A 16,981-nucleotide genomic window follows, 5' to 3' on the forward strand; every position below is an offset into this window, starting at 1 on the left:
TGTAGTGAACATGTTATGTCATTCTTCTGTGTATGTAAGTTGTTGCACTTCTGGTAACAATGTTTTACAATAGTGAAAGAAATATGGATCACTGAGTATCAGAAAATGTTGGAAAGGTGGTAAAAATTCAATCATAATCTGCATAAATGAATGGCAGCAGATGTGAAGGGGAAAACAGCAGTGGACATGAATATGTGAGTGATAAAACCATAAGTAAGTAACAGTAAAGTTACAAGCTGCAGGACTAAAATATTCAGAATACAAATCTCAGAGGTCTTGCTGAGCATAAGGGCTACTGTTGGAGCTATGCTAAAAAACATGATGTAGGAGTGTTCAGAAGAAAGCCGTCATTTACTTACAAGGGAACATTGGTGACTGTAACATAACACAGAGTATGTTTTAGAAGCATTTTGAGCAATTTTTGCATCATCACAGAAAAAGGCGTCAACAGCTAGAGGGGACAGGAAAGTGTTTAATGTTCATGGAGATTAATTAGGGATGAAAATACTGATGAAATTAAAACATCATAGCTTCGCATGCCATGTGTATAGATAAGATGTAGAAAACCTACCAGGATGGATACTGTTCGAGGCTATATTTCAAAGTTGCAGAAATACAGATTCCATTATTCATGGAAAGACAATACAGGTTTGGCGTACGTTTCTGTGTCATCAGTCTTCTGACTTGTTTAGTATGGCCCACCATGAATTCTTCTCTTTTACCAACCTCTTCATCTCAGAGTATCATTTGCTACCTACGTCCTCAGTTATTTGCTGGATGCCCCACTCTCTGTTTTCTTGTAGAGTTTTTACTCTCTACAGCTCCCTCTAGTACCATGGAATTTATTTCCTGCTGGCTTCATGACATTCATCCTGTACCTCTTTCTTGTCAGAGTGTTCCATATATTCCTTTCCTCATCAATTTTATGGAGAACCCCCTCATTCCTTACCTTAATAGTCCACGTCAGTGTACATTGTAAATGTGAAATGTACCATTTCTGTGGTGGAGAATTCCTACAAACATGAGTTTTATGTGTAAAATGGGGAGCATATAATAAAGTTTTCAGTGCAAAATTTTTATAAGCTTCATGTTACCACATACAGACACATGTAAAACTTAGGATGAGTACAGTGCTACTCCAAACAATGATATTCCTTTGGATGCCAGGCTACATCATCTTTGATCTGACATAGCATATGTGATGTTGAGGTAAAACACAAAGGCTTGTTCCAGTAATGATTTCCAATAATCACTGCTGAGACCTATAATTCAAAGAGAGGCATTGTGCTACATAAAGGCAGGTAGTGTGTATGCAACTTGGCTTCTACATAATGCAACTCCATTTCAGGTATTATGTGCTTGTGGCCAGATGATTTTGCCTCATTCAGTTCATCAGAAAATGCATCATGTATCATAAAAGTGCAGAGTGATCCCTCAAATATTCATTATAAAAGAAAGTTGATTTTTTTCAGATCTTGCCCTGGGCAAAAAACAAAATGCAATACCGTGTTTGGTGTGTACTCTTATTTTCAAAGGACTCTATGACACCATTCATCACTATTTCCCTTTTTCCTGGATGTACCTGTTTATGCACTGACCAAGATTCTGACACAATGAAAAAATAAATCTGAAAAACAGATCATATATACACAGCTGACCATTGCTGTGAAGTTGTGAAAAATGCTAGAGTCATAAACCCATTTAAGGTCATTCCAATGACAACAGAAAATTTCAGGGATTTTCAGTAGCTGAACAATAAAATAGTTAGAAGTTGTGTTGTAGGAAATGATGTTACTGTTAATAGTAGGAAAATTGGTGCTCCAAAATTTGATAGACAACGGAAGAATGACATGGACTGGAATGCTTCAAAAAAGTGACAGGTCATCACTCCAAAACCAGGATAGACCCAGTGGCTGATTATCCTGATATGACTAAACTTCTTTAGGACATATTCTATCCACACAGAAGACCTGATCAACCCTGAAGTTAAAAGACCTTGTTCCACTAATTCCATACATTTCCCTATTTTTTCTTGGCATTTAATGAAATCATTTTTTTGTTGAAATGGAAGCCTGATAACATGATTTATGGTTGGCTGACAGTACGTCAACCAGGATAACACTTTTTGATATGTGTGTTTAACTTTTTTTAAATGATTGTATTTGTTGTGGCATACAGTGTTGTAATCATTCCTATTTACATTAAACTTTAAATTTTTCGTTTTGCACAATGAATGTGAGAAAAAGTTAAGAAGGAAGAAGTTAACCCTTTATTGTACAAATAAGATCTTAATACAATGTTTTAGAAAACCCAATTTATTTCCATTTCTTCTCAAAGTAACATAGTTCCCTCTCTCACTAGGCTCCTCACTTCACAGAGTATTTCTGAAATGTTTACTTTTTCAGGAACCATCTGCACTCTTATCAAGTCCTATGTTAATTCACCTTAAGGTATTGTGGTTGGTCATAATATTGGAAAACATATACATGTATATATTATGTGTTTACCTTGTTTCATAATTTTCATTCAGTCTTAGAGTACACATACCCTAGATGACTTGGACCAGCAACTTTGCTGTGCATTGACTATTGATCTTCATTATTATCAATACTGAACTTTAAATGAAATAAAGACAAAATTAGACATACACAGGTAGTGAATTGTAAGGAATGACTAACTAGTAAGTAGAATATCAACATTACAGGATCAGGAGTGGAATTATCAACAATCTCATTTCATGACTGCAGCTATACTAGCATATGGCCATGGGAACAGTTAATAGGTAATTATCTTCTCAAGCAAAGAAAAAGGAGTGGAGGAGGCAGTGAAGAAGTAGGACTTTGTGATTGAGTCACTAAATTTTTGTAAAAAAAAAATAAAATAAAAAAATAACAATAAAAAAACTGCAGTGGTGTGTGTGTGTGTGTGTGTGTGTGTGTGTGTGTGTGTGTGTGTGTGTGTTTTACAGTGGTGTTTTTGTTTGCTGAGATTTAGTGAAAAACAAACTTTCACATATGTAAAGAAGGCATATGCTTTATTAAATATGACACAGTGCACATCAGTGTTTGAGGGAGACTAGACTTGTAAACACTGACAACCACTGAATACAAAAGTACAGGCTTCAGTTACTAAACAATACCAAAGATGTAAAATACATCAACACTGCAGCATTACATTGGGTCATTGCAAATTTTTATCATTGATTTGGGTATGAGACCATCTGCAGGAAATGTCTATTACATCAGCAGAGAAAGAGACTTTACGTGTCCTGTAGCTATAATAAGAAATTAAACACACTAAATGTAATACTGACCATTTGGGAAGAACTGACCTGTTAGCTTGGCTATCTCCTGTGGTACAGTTGCAAACAGTTGGCAGACATGGAGCCCTAACCTGCCTGTTTCACAGTTGCAACAAGAAGAAGCTGATGCACAATAATAATATTTGCTGTCTCTTCTTAATACATTCTAAAATAAAAAAATATAAATGATTTCAACAGTCTCATTGATAATGCACTTCATATAATTATACAGAATGAAATACAGAAAGTCATTTTTGTTGCAAGAATGTATAATAAATTAATCATAAATTGTTATTTAGGAATGATACTATTGATATTGCCAAGTAACTGAGCCTTGAAATACCAAATACCCTGAAAATGTAGCTTCAATTTTGTTAATGAACACGTATGAGTATATCTGTGACATGGAGTTTGGGTCAGTATGCACTACAGTATTGTGCCTTATGTGACTAAAATCTGGAATGGCTTCTGCTATCACAAATCTTACAACTGTGAAAATTACACAGTCAATTTTGTCAGTGTAAGAAAGGCAAACCCTTTAACCTCCAGACATTTTTGTGTAATGTACAGAGAAAAGTCAATCAATAGTGGTGATTATTTCAAAACTGCTTACTTCATAGTAGATTACAATTACCATTTTTGGGACAGGAAAAGCATATTTAGGGAGTGAATCACAACGATCATTTCAACAGTGCACAGTGAAATATTGTAAAAGTTATGAATGCCAGTTGAAAGCAAGTCACATGGCCTATTAAGTCCTTGCATGGTTTTGCTGTGTAATAATTTTTGTTCACATAATGCCACAAGAAATGAAATAAAGCTTGGTAAGTTTGAATAGATGTTGTTGGCCATCTTTTGTACACCATTAACCCTTTAACTGCTATGGACGTGTTAATGCAGATGCCTTTGTACCTGTCCCTGTGTGCTCTGAATGTGTTTACGTACAGCACCAGTCCTTCTACCTGGTACTCTGAATGTGTCTACATGTAGACACGTTCAGAGTACAACATAGAAGGACTGGTGGCTCGTGTAAAGATGTTCGGAGCACACAGGGACAGGTACAAAGGCAAGTGCGTTAACACATCCAGAGCTGTTAAAGTTTTAATTTGGTAACCAGTGATTACTACTTCTTCCACTATACATGGAAAAAAGCAGCTTTTGTCACAGCATTTTAGTAATGGTGAGGACATTTAAGACATCACTGAATAACGGTGAAGTTGATCAGTGGTGTAGCTCTGTGATGGTGGGACACGGAGGATTTTTGACATTGTGATGTGTTTTTTTATACTGCAAAAATGGTGATATGAAGCAGTTTAAGGTTGTAAATTTAATACATATATAGTGAAGATTCTATGTATGTGTTAGCATTTTCTTAGTAACCATCTACATCTACATTTATACTCCGCAAGCCACCCAACGGTGTGTGGCGGAGGGCACTTTACGTGCCACTGTCATTACCTCCCTTTCCTGTTCCAGTCGCGTATGGTTCGCGGGAAGAACGACTGTCTGAAAGCCTCCGTGCACACTCTAATCTCTCTAATTTTACATTCGTGATCTCCTCGGGAGGTATAAGTAGGGGGAAGCAATATATTCAATACCTCATCCAGAAACGCACCCTCTCGAAACCTGGCGAGCAAGCTACACCGCGATGCAGAGCGCCTTTCTTGCAGAGTCTGCCACTTGAGTTTGTTAAACATCTCCGTAACGCTATCACGGTTACCAAATAACCCTGTGACGAAACGCACCGCTCTTCTTTGGATCTTCTCTATCTCCTCCGTCAACCCGATCTGGTACGGATCCCACACTGATGAGCAATACTCAAGTATAGGTCGAAGGAGTGTTTTGTAAGCCACTTCCTTTGTTGATGGACTTCATTTTCTAAGGACTCTCCCAATAAATCTCAACCTGGTACCCGCTTTACCAACAATTAATTTTATATGATCATTCCACTTCAAATCGTTCTGCACGCATACTCCCAGATATTTTTTTTTACAGATTTAACTGCTACCAGTGTTTGTTCTGCTATCATATAATCATACAATAAAGGATCCTTCTATCTATGTATTCGCAATACATTACATTTGTCTATGTTAAGGGTCAGTTGCCACTCCCTGCACCAAGTGCCTATCCGCTGCAGATCTTCCTGCATTTCGCTACAATTTTCTAATGCTGCAACTTCTCTGTATATTACAGCATCATCCGCGAAAAGCCGCATGGAACTTCCGACACTATCTACTAGGTCATTTATATATATTGTGAAAAGCAATGGTCCCATAACACTCCCCTGTGGCACGCCAGAGGTTACTTTAACGTCTGTAGACATCTTTCCATTGATAACAACATGCTGTGTTCTGTTTGCTAAAAACTCTTCAATCCAGCCACACAGCTGGTCTGATATTCCGTAGGCTCTTACTTTGTTGATCAGGCGACAGTGCGGAACTGTATCGAATGCCTTCCGGAAGTCAAGAAAAATAGCATCTACCTGGGAGCCTGTATCTAATATTTTCTGGGTCTCATGAACAAATAAAGCGAGTTGGGTCTCACACGATCGCTGTTTCCGGAATCCATGTTGATTCCTACATAGTAGATTCTGGGTTTCCAAAAACGACATGATACTCGAGCAAAAAACATGCTCTAAAATTCTACAATAGATCGACTTCAGAGATATAGGTCTATAGTTTTGCACATCTGCTCGATGACCCTTCTTGAAGACTGGGACTACCTGTGCTCTTTTCCAATCATTTGGAACCTTCCGTTCCTCTAGAGACTTGGGGTACACGGCTGTTAGAAGGGGGGCAAGTTCTTTCGCTTACTCTGTGTAGAATCAAATTGGTATCCCGTCAGGTCCAGTGGACTTTCCTCTGTTGAGTGATTCCAGTTGCTTTGCTATTCCTTGGACACTTATTTCGATGTCAGCCATTTTTTCGTTTGTGCGAGGATTTAGAGAAGGAACTGCAGTGCGGTCCTCCTCTGTGAAACAGCTTTGGAAAAATGTGTTTAGTATTTCAGCTTTACGTGTGTCATCCTCTGTTTCAATGCCTTCATCATCCCGGAGTGCCTGGATATGCTGTTTCGAGCCACTTACTGATTTAACGTAAGACCAGAACTTCCTAGGATTTTCTGTCAAGTCGGTACATAGAATTTTACTTTTGAATTCACTGAACGCTTCACGCATAGCCCTCCTTACGCTAAATTTGACATCATTTAGCTTCTGTTTGTCTGAGAGGCTTTGGCTGCATTTAAACTTGCAGTGAAGCTCTCTTTGCTTTTGCAGTAGTTTCCTAACTTTGTTGTTGTACCACGGTGGGTTTTTCCCGTCCCTCAGTTTTACTCGGCACGTACCTGTCTAAAACGCATTTTACGATTGTCATGAACTTTTTCCATAAACACTCAACATTGTCAGTGTAGGAACAGAAATTTTCATTTTGATCTGTTAGGTAGTCTGAAATCTGCCTTCTATTACTCTTGCTAAACAGATAAACCTTCCTCCCTTTTTTTTATATTCCTATTAACTTCCATATTCAGGGATGCTGCAACGGCCTTATGATCACCGATTCCCTGTTTTGCACATACAGAGTCGAAAAGTTCGGGTCTGTTTGTTATCAGTAGGTCCAAGATGTTATCTCCACGAGTTGGTTCTCTGTTTAATTGCTCGAGGTAATTTTCGGATAGTGCACTCAGTATAATGTCACTCGATGCTCTGTCCCTACCACCCATCCTAAACATCTGAATGTCCCATTCTATATCTGGTAAATTGAAATCTCCACCTAAGACTATAACATGCTGAGAAAATTTATGTGAAATGTATTCCAAATTTTCTCTTAGTTGTTCTGCCACTAATGCTGTTGAGTCGGGAGGTCGATAAAAGGAGCCAATTATTAACCTAGCTCGGTTGTGGAGTGTAACCTCCACCCATAATAATTCACAGGAGCTATCCACTTCTACTTCACTACAGGATAAACTACTACTAACAGCGACGAACACTCCACCACCAGTTGCATGCAATCTATCCTTTCTAAATACCGTCTGTGCATTTGTAAAAATTTCAGCAGAATTTATCTCTGGCTTCAGCCAGCTTTCTGTACCTATAACGATTTCAGCTTCGGTGCTTTCTATCAGCGCTTAAAGTTCCGGTACTTTACCAACGCAGCTTCGACAGTTTACAATTACAATACTGATTCGCTGCTTGGTCCACGCATGTCCTGACTTTGTTGACCAAGTAGAACTTAGACACAACCACATTAATGGATAGTACAAAATACACAGTTGTGGAACTAAATTAAAGCTGGAAGAACCTGTACAAGATACAGAAATTGCCCAGGACACTATCTCCCAATAGGCAGATGACCTGGTTATTAAGACCATATCAGATGCAAAATGAGAATAAATAATTTATGTGGATTGAAGCTTCAGGATATTTATTTTTGACTGACATGTTTTGAGTTCCATGAGCCAGCAGGCTCAGGTAGAACAGAATGGTAGAGAAATCATCAGTGAATAATACTACCAGTTCATTTGGACATGTGTAATACAGGTAATCAGCAGTGATTTTGAAGAGACACAATTGTCATTTGTCTGAAGTTTTTAAGGAAAGCCATGTAAAATTAAATATGGATGGCCAGTTAGCAATTTGTATTGTCCTCCCCAGTACTGTTCTTCCTTGCAGGTCTTTTTCTGTTCATCTTTTACCTCTCAAGGCATATTTTATTGTTATGTAAATTTAAGGTGGAGCAAGGTGAAAGGAAAGGAAAGGGGAAGAACTGATGATATCAGCAGCATCAGGACTTTATGCAGAATCAGCAGCAATGAGCGAAAATGTGGGGTAGACTGGTACTCAAACATGGGATCTCCTGCTTACTAGGCAGTTACATTAATCACTGCACCATCTGGACACAGCATTTATTTCAAATGAGGGAACTTTCTCGTTGTGCTCCCCAGCCCACACAGTGCCATCTATCTGTAGTCCCTTTCTGTGTCCTTTGTGCTCACTAAGTTTAGATTCCCACAGGAGGTCAAACATAAATGTGCATTCTCACCAAAGATTGTGGATAATATCCTACCTCCTGTGGAAAATTAGTGAGTCTGGAGGACATGAACAGGGATTGCAGATACATGATGTTGGGTGGGAATGTGCATTTGCCAGGGAATGTAGCAAGATAGTTGATGCATTTGTGATGAACACTGTGTCTGGTTGTTGCAGTGGTTAATGCCACTGCATAGTAAGCAGGAGGTCCTGGGTTCAATGTACAGTCCAACACACATTTTCATGCATCACTGCAATTCTACATAAATTCCCAATGCAGACCCTTTCTGCATTTCCTCCTGTTGCCTTTCCTTTCTCCCCCCTCCACCATCAGTATACATACTAAGTATCTTAACCACAGATTCTGCACGGTGTCTACTCTTTACAATATATCCCGAAGAACAGATACCACACATCCGTATAAAATTATTTTATTGTGGTTTTTTTGACTGCTTCTATTCTACTTTCCACTTTATACTTCTACTTTTTCTTTTGGCGACTGATATTTTTGTACATCATTCTTATTTTCAGTTTCTATGTCTCCTTTGCATTTAGAATTGACAATATCATTTGGCAATTTTGCATTCAGAAGCTTAGCAGAAGTTGCAAAAAGAGGACAGATGTGTCCATTATGAGCAACTCATTATTTCCGGGCACCTTTCTTCTTGTGTCAAACAAAAATTCTCCAGTTCTTTGACCAGGTTTTGGAAACAGATGGAGAAAATAATCATCGATCAAGGACACGAGACCAAGGGGGAGAACAGTTAGCAGGTGGGCAGAGAGAATAAAGGTCTGGTCTACTACATCAGCAAGCTCTAAGAGAAGCTGGTAAGCATCCAGGATTTAAAGTTTGATTTACAGGGTCACAACGCCTTGTGACAATGATGATGACATTCTTGACGAAGCTTTACTTGATGTACAAGACGTTATGCACATAACTGAGCCTTCTTACAATGAGATTTGTGATTTCTAACGTACTATTTTTTTAATTTGTATTGTTTTTAGTAGTTATGAAACTAGATAGCGATCAAGACTATTAGTTTACGATGATTTTGAAGCATTTTCGTTCATATCACTTACAAAGGCAGATGAAGGGAAAGGCTATGAACGTGGTAGATAGTTCCAAGTGCCAGTTTAAAAAATTGGCGGTATTAATTACATATGAAACTTACGTGTAGTTACTTGGGATAAAACCAATCATATAAAAGTTCAGATGTAAGTGTACTCTGTTAGACACATCAACTTTTAGATACTAGATGTAAGTTAAGTTACTGACAGGTATCGTTTGCAAGTAGGAGTCTGTGTTGCAAGCGGACAAGCTCTCCATCTGTCTCCATTACTTTTAATAATAGATTTATTGCAGACAAACTGGCCATTTTGTGCGCGAATTACAGGAATTATTCTCTATTCACTATTATTATTCTTAGTCACTGCAGAATTTCACCAGCGATTCTGTTCTCAGCCTACAGATTAACACATGATATCACTCACACTGGTCACTGCACATGGCACATATGCAGCTCCTGCTGGGCTCATGAAAAATCACGGTGTTGCACAGTTTGTGGTGAAATCCATGCACGTAGGGTCTTGTCACTACGTGGCGGAGTTCGTATCCTCCCTGCGTCCATTCACAGTTTGTCATGGCGTCTGTCACATAGAAATGCTTCCATATCTTGCGTTTCTTCTCATGTGGTTCCGTCAATAAGACCTAGTAGGCTTTCGTCTCTGGTAGTAAGTGCTTCAGCCGCATTTCTCCTATGAAGAAGGGATCCCTGGCCATTTCATACACAAGCCACATGAGTGTGTATTTGGAGAGACATAGCACCCTTTTTAAGTAAGTAGCCTTCAGCTTCTCTATTTTTTCGATGTCTGTCTTCTTGAGATGAATCCACATATTTTCCAATCTGTAAATTGCAACAGGTTCAATTTTTACGTTCAAACAGTCATAGGGCTGTTTACAGGGAGAGTTTGCCTATCGACTTGATATCATTTATGGCTCTCGTTGCAGTGCTGGCTCTGTAGTTTATGTGGCATGTGAATACTGTTCCCTGTGACTGAAGGGTAACTCCTAGGTACGTAAAACTGATGACTGACTTTAGTGGTGTCTCTCCAACGTAGAAAGTGCCAGGTTTTACTCCTCTTCTGAATGTCACGGAGACGGTCTTCTCTTCATTCAAGGATAGGTCGTGTTAGCGCCTGAGTGATCGGAATGCCACCAGAGAGTGGCAACATCACAACTGTCAGCTACCAGTCATAGAGAGAGGAATACAATGAGGACCACCACACCCTCACCAGCGGAAGTGGCCAATCATAGAGAGAGAGGTTCAAATAGGAATGTCACGCTGCCACTGGCGGAGGTCGAGGAAGAAAAAGAAGAAGAAAACGAGGGCTACACTTCAGTCAAAAGGGGAAGACGTAGGAAACGACATCAAGACAGGAGAGAAAACAATGAACGTCCCTTTGTGTTAGGGACAATGCACCCAACAGGGTTAGGCTTCGAGCAGGAGAGCGAACCACCTGAATTTATGTGGGCCAACCCCTTCAGGACACCACAAAGGAGGAAATCGTCAGACACCTCAATGGACTGGAAATAGCGGGAGAAATCCAGTTCGATGAGCTGGAAACAAAGGGCCACCTAATGGCCTTCAAAATTGGGGTGGCTTTTGACTGCCGCGAACAAGCCATACAGCCAGAACTGTGGCCAATAGGAGTGCCGGTGAGACAGTACCTTATTTGGAGTAAGGGACCTGAAGCCCCCAGGTTGTAATACCATTCACAAGAAACTCAGATTCAAAACATTAAACTGGAATATTGAAGGCCTTATCACAGCAGTAGCATGCGTTCAAGATAATTTCTTTAGACCTTGTGATATAGTGTTCCTGACGGAAACGTTCCTTACAAAAGACAGTAACAAAGTAAACGTACATTACGCGATCAATGTTGTGGCGGAACAATGCCCAAAGGACAGACCTAAGGGCGGCATCACATGTCTCATCATGAAAATTTTCTCGCCCTTCTCAGTTTCCCACAAATCAAGGCACTCTCTAGTAGTAACGACCGCCATTTGTGCTCTTATATGTGTGTACGTTCAGCCTGAGCTCACAGCAGTAAATATTATAGAGTAAATCAGTTTGTGTTTGGATACTACCACTCAGGACGAACCAGTCATATTGGCAGGAGACCTGAATTAGCCTGTGGACACCCCTTCACGGGAAACGAAAGATGTCATGAACCACTTGGAAGAGGAAGGCTTTGCACTTGTCAATAATAAAGCAACCCACACTTACTTCTGTCATAACGGTGCAAGCACAATTGACCTCATATTTGTGAACTCCAAACTTAAACCACTAGAACAACGCATCATCCTGGGAGTGGAAAGGAAACACCTACCAGTGGAAACATCGCTACAACTAGAGAACACAGTAAAAAAGAGGCCGAAAAATTCAGTCAAGCTAAGGAGGAAGGCAGACATATCAACACTGGGCAGTCTCGACACCAGTGCAATAACATTGCTGCAAGGAGAGAATGTCAATGAAGGAGCATCATGGATATAAGGACTCATTCTAAAGTCAACTCACACAGTAGACATCGCAAAACGGAAAGCTAAATCGTGGGTCCCCTGCGCAGGCGATTGTACTTTTTACAGAAGAAGAAATAATCCATAGAATTATGAGCACGAAGAACAATAAAGCATGTGACCCTGACAACATCTATAGCGAGAACCTCAAAACTACGTTCCCTGTACTAGTGATTCCCCTCACAGCGCTCCTCAATGAGTGCCTGAAACAAGGAATTGTACCAGATCAGTGGAAATATTCGAAAGTGATAATACTGTACATGGGAAAGGTAACAAGGCTGACCCAAACGCGTGCAGGGGCACTGCTCTAGAGAACACTCTATTCAAGATCTTTACAACACTACTGTGCAAGCGTCTTAGAGATATCCTCGATGAGAAACTCCCGATTCACAGTTTGGTTTCAGATGTGGGAGATCAGTGGCACAAGCTGTACACTGTCTCCAAACCCATACAGAAATGGCCGTAGCAAACCGAGGGGGAAAGCTTCATGCAATTTTCGTAGACTTCACCAAGGCATTCGACACAATCAATAGATCCATTATAATGAAGAAACTGGAAACCTCCTTAGGTCCAAGACATTACCTGTTGCCAGTCATTAGAGGCCTCCATTACTTTTTTTACAGGCTGTTGAAACCATAACTGGAACGATGAGATACTTTCCATGTATGGAAGCTCGTGGCTAAATAGCTTCCCAATATATCGATTACGTATTGAAGTGATTAATATCTAGTCAGTACCGACGATGTAGTGGCATAGACGTAAGTGAGTTTGCGGAAATTTATGGTTGTAATACAACAGCAGTATGATGAACAGATGTACTGTGAGTGCAGTAACTCATAGTATGCTGGCAGTTAGCAGAACGTTACCAAATTTCGTAACTTTTGTTGAAATATTGTGTTTTCGCCAAACGTACATCAATAACCCTATATGATATCATCTTGTGTTACGAAACTGAACTGCATTGTAGCTAGAATGTAGCGAACTATCATGCTGCATTAACCCAATTTTACAGAAAAAAACAAGGTGCATAAGTAATGCTGAAATAGAGGTTTCAGCGTACTGTGAACGATTTAAAAATCAGGCAAATGGGGCTGTTAGCGTGGGCTGTTCGGTGACAAAAATACTTAACCAAACAATAAATACATTGCTGTGACACTTCACGAAATAACTTATAAGTACGTAGCACCGAAATTTTACGGAATCTACGAAGAGCTGCACACCACCGTGGTACATTGCAGGGCAACTCTCTTTCTTGCCTGTCTCAAAACACTGTGGAGCAGATGCAAATCATTTGACTGACGATGATTTGGTCTATTTCCGTAAATATTCGAATACCAGAGTTCAAAAGCCGATAGTTAATTCTCAGATTACAAGAAAAGAATTATTTTATAAGTGTCCTGATTTACTGAGCTGTTCGAGTCGTTGCTACCAATGACTGTAAAATTTGCTGAATTGCTTTCATCGCCAAACAAGGGCGTCCCAGCGTGGGATGTGGGATGTGGGAGGTGGCTTTAGCGCTAGGAAAAGAAAAATAGCTATTTTCGCAACTGAGAGTGAGAGATGTGTCTATACCATATCAGTTTGAAGAAAGCCGCATGTGATTGATATTTACTTATAGCAAGTGTATCTCAGATCCGTTCGTCATGAAATCTGAAAACCCATTAGCCGCTATTCTCCTTCCAAGTAAAATGTGATGTGGCTATTGTTTCTGCAAGCTAAAAGCAGCATTGCACATTTAATTCGCGATTTTTCCTTCATATTACCAGCCAATGTAAAAACTACCCTCCGGTATTAAAAAGATGAATATAGCCAGCAGTCGTGTGTATCAGAATTTTACCTACGTACCTAACAGCAAAATTCATTAATATTTACACATTGGTAATTTATACAAACGGTACCTTCTCAATTTTAGTACATAGTACGTAGCAAGGGGCGGATCTACTTATTATAAAGTGGCCGCATTCGTAAGTTTGCTAATTAATAAACAGTTTTTCAATGATTTTGAATTTTATTTTGTAAGAAAATGTTTGGTTTCCTCCATCCCACCGCCTTAGACGGTGTGTGTGCCGTTGAAATTTCCTAGCTGAGCTAACACAACTATTGTAGGCACTTACATGACCAGTGAAAATACAGTAAGCATTAAATTATTTCCTCATGAATAGATTCATTCGTTTTAAAATGAGCTGCAGTAGCAGGCCTACACAATACATCAGCGTGATTTTGGCCGAGAGGGCAACATTTCGCTAATCATTGACTCGGAGCAACCATTAAATAATTTCGCACTTAGTATTTTAAGATGACTTCAGTTCTGACTTGGACAGATTTACGCTGCAACCTAATTTCGTCAGTTCCAGGTGAGTGGACAAGATCTACGTATATTTCGTGTCGGTGGAATGTGGGGCCAAAGACTGGCGAAAGGCTGAGGAATGATAAAAGGTTGCAGACAGGACTGCAGCGACGCGCAATTAAATTTCAGCCGCCGACGTTCTCTTTACGTACTTGATAGTAATACGAAAGACAATATAACTGCTGTAGTTGCCATAAATCTCACCTGTACAGCTGGATGTCGCGGCGCGAGCGCTGCAGATCTGCAGAGGCCTCCGACGTCTGTGTCGCGTCTCGCGGAGGCTGCTGCCGGGCAACGGCCTAATTGTCGGCAGTCTTTTGTTCTCAGCCGTGAACGCGGTTAACGGAAAAAAACACTATAGGTGTCAAGCATCTACGACTGATGTTAAATAAGTGACCCATCCAACATGGAGTTCTCTTTTCAGAGCCGGCCCTGGTGGCCGTGCGGTTCTAGGCGCTCCAGTCCGGAGCCGCACTGCTGCTATGGTCGCAGGTTCAAATCCTGCCTCGGGCATGGGTGTGTGTGATGTCCTTAGGTTAGTTAGGTTGAAGTAGTTCTAAGTTCTAGGGGACTGATGACCACAGCAGTTAAGTCCCATAGTGCTCAGAGCCATTTGAACCATCTCTTTTCAGCAAACGTTTAGCTACAACGCATTTTCTACGACGTTCTGAGCCCGTTGATGGATCAATTCTTCTGTTACTTTTAACCTGCAGGTTCTTTTCCTTTGATACTGAACTGACAGTAACACTTACATCCGAACGTGTAATTAGCAATAACATGGCTTTCCTTGTTCCATTTGAGTGCTGCTTTTCAACTCTACAATGTAGTACTGTCGTATAAGGTTACAATATTTCCTTTTGTGCAGTTAAAAAGTATTACATACCTGCACGAATCATTTTTTGTTTAGGTTTTGATATGAGATGAGAGTTGTTTTGTGAAGACTTTTCAAGAAGAAAAATTCTACCATTTTACGGAAGTACAATATAAATGTAATTCAGTTTGTGGCATGCCTTCTTGCGCGTATCCAGGATCCGACATGGTTATGGCAGAGAGATGCTCGGCCGATAGTAGTCTGTTGGAAGGGGGAGGGATGGAGGAAATGAGGCATAATTTCTTACAAATAAAACTCAGCGTCAATTTAAGACTGTTTATTGATTACCAACGTAGGCCTGCTAATGCTACCACTTCGTGATAGATACGGCTGCTGGCAACCTTCAATGTTTGTAGCGGAGAGAGTGGTTCGTGTGAGATGTGAGTATATTATTTTGCTGTCAGACAAGTTACAACCCGACAATATGCGAATACTTTCTGTAGAGCCTATTCACATTTGGAGTAGTTTTTGACATTGGCTGGTAATACGAATTGAAGGTACAGTATTGATTTAGCCCTGTGGAACTAAGAATCTTGTGGCATTTTCAGTTGTAAGGAGAACAAGAAAACAATAGTTTTCAGATATCGGGACAAAGTCTTTGGGGTACAATTGCTACTGCTATAAACATGTTATCTACAGATTTTCTTGCTTTCTTTAAATAATACGTCCATCTGTGTGACATTTGAAGATGCAAATTCAGTTGCCAAACATATTTTTTATCATAATTTCATTATTTATTTTTTTTCCTAAACAACTAGTTACAAGCAGGAGCAGTTAGTTCCTTCGCCGCAGATGTGTCTCAGTATTAACAGTTAACCGTGTTTACATTGTCGAACACACCGCAGCGCGGGAATATCAGTTTCCTCATGGCGAGCACAGTGACGTGGGGACTTGGTATGCGTTTCGTTTAGCACAAGGGATTAAAAGCATAGAAATCTACTGCTGGTTAGAGGTGTCTAAACCAATTGCTGTATCAAACCTTCTCCTGAACTATGCGATCGCAAACTATCTACTGCAGAATACCACGAACAAATTTTCGCTCTATTCCTCCATGTTGAGTTTGTTTTCTCCCCCTTGACATTGTAGCAATATAAACTTTTGCATGTAAATCGTTTCTTATCCCATAGCTACAAGTAATAGTAGTAGTTTACTCATGCGTAGATAAGGTTTACAGGTATATTGCACTTGTCACATTACTACAATTTCAGAACAACGAAGACATCATAATTCATATCTACAGACAGTTACGCATCGTATGTCTACATCTACATCTACATCCATACTCCGCAAGCCACCTGACGGTGTGTGACGGAGGGTACTTTGAGTACCTCTATCGGTTCTCCCTTCTATTCCAGTCTCGTATAGTTCGTGGAAAGAAGGATTGTCGGTATGCCTCTGTGTGGACTCTAATCTCTCTGATTTTATCCTCATGGTCTCTTTGCGAGATATACGTAGGAGGGAGCAATATACTGCTTGACTCTTCGGTGAAGGTATGTTCTCGAAACTTTGACAAAAGCCCGTACCGAGCTACTAAGCGTCTCTCCCGCAGAGTCTTCCACTGGAGTTTATCTATCATCTTCGTAATGCGTTCGCGATTACTAAATGCTCCTGTAACGAAGCGCGCTGCTCTCCGTTGGATCTTCTCTATATCTTCTATCAACCCTATCTGGTACGGATCCCACACTACTGAGCAGTATTCAAGCAGTGGGCGAACAAGCGTACTGTAACCTACTTCCTTTGTTTTCGGTTTGCATTTCATTAGGATTGTTCCAATGAATCTCAGTCTGGCATCTGCTTTACCGACGATCAACATTATATGATCATTCCATTTTAAATCACTCCTAATGCGTACTCCCAGATAA

Source organism: Schistocerca cancellata, chromosome 1, assembly GCF_023864275.1.
Source record: "Schistocerca cancellata isolate TAMUIC-IGC-003103 chromosome 1, iqSchCanc2.1, whole genome shotgun sequence".
Classification (NCBI taxonomy): Eukaryota; Metazoa; Arthropoda; class Insecta; order Orthoptera; family Acrididae; genus Schistocerca; species Schistocerca cancellata.